A 792-nucleotide genomic window follows, 5' to 3' on the forward strand; every position below is an offset into this window, starting at 1 on the left:
TTTTTTTTCCAGTTTGAGAATATGAAGCGCCCCTCTAACCCAGTTAATGTTAAGCTGGGGCTGTGGATTTCTATCCCAACCCTCTGACCATCCCAGCTAAGAGAGCGTCCAGGTCCTTTTCATTTGAGCGAAGACAAAGTGCAGGGAGCAACACACCCATCAGAGCAGTCAGAGCATTTAAAAAAAAAAATTTCACTGTGACCTTGAACAATACAACCAGCATTCAGACTAATGTGTATTTAGAGAAGGACAGTACCTGAATGCACGTATATATTTACTCAGCCGGAGCCTGTTTGCACTGATCACAAAGAGAAAAACTGTATGTAATGATTTTAAAAACTGACAAAGAAACCTGGACCAATCAGCTACAGTGTTCAGGGCCATGTCTCATGCTCAGGACTCACGTTATAGATTAAAGGCCATGACACGTGAATAGGACAGGGCTGGCTCAGTTCAGTTGTAGCCCTAATTGTCTCTTTATGAGGGGGTTGGCAGTTAAAAAAAAAGGAACTACATAAATATATATGAATAATAGCCTTATTATTATCATTATTGTTGTTGTTGTTGTTGTTGTTGTTGTTGTAACAAGTGAGATTAGGTGCTCAAATTGAACCTTGATCTTGATGCTTTTTGCAGTTTCCTTCTTCAAGAAGGTATTCTGAGTGTTTGTTCACTTTAGATGATGAGAAATAATTTAACGATCACAAACCTAGAAGTGCAAAATGCTTTGAATAAGATCCCCTCTGAAATGAAGATGTCCTGTTTTTAGGAAAGAAAGAGAAATATTCATAA

Source organism: Halichoeres trimaculatus, unplaced genomic scaffold (assembly GCF_033239565.1).
Source record: "Halichoeres trimaculatus isolate MK-OKI-2021-1 unplaced genomic scaffold, fHalTri1.1 fHalTri1_scaffold_18, whole genome shotgun sequence".
Taxonomy (NCBI): Eukaryota; Metazoa; Chordata; class Actinopteri; order Labriformes; family Labridae; genus Halichoeres; species Halichoeres trimaculatus.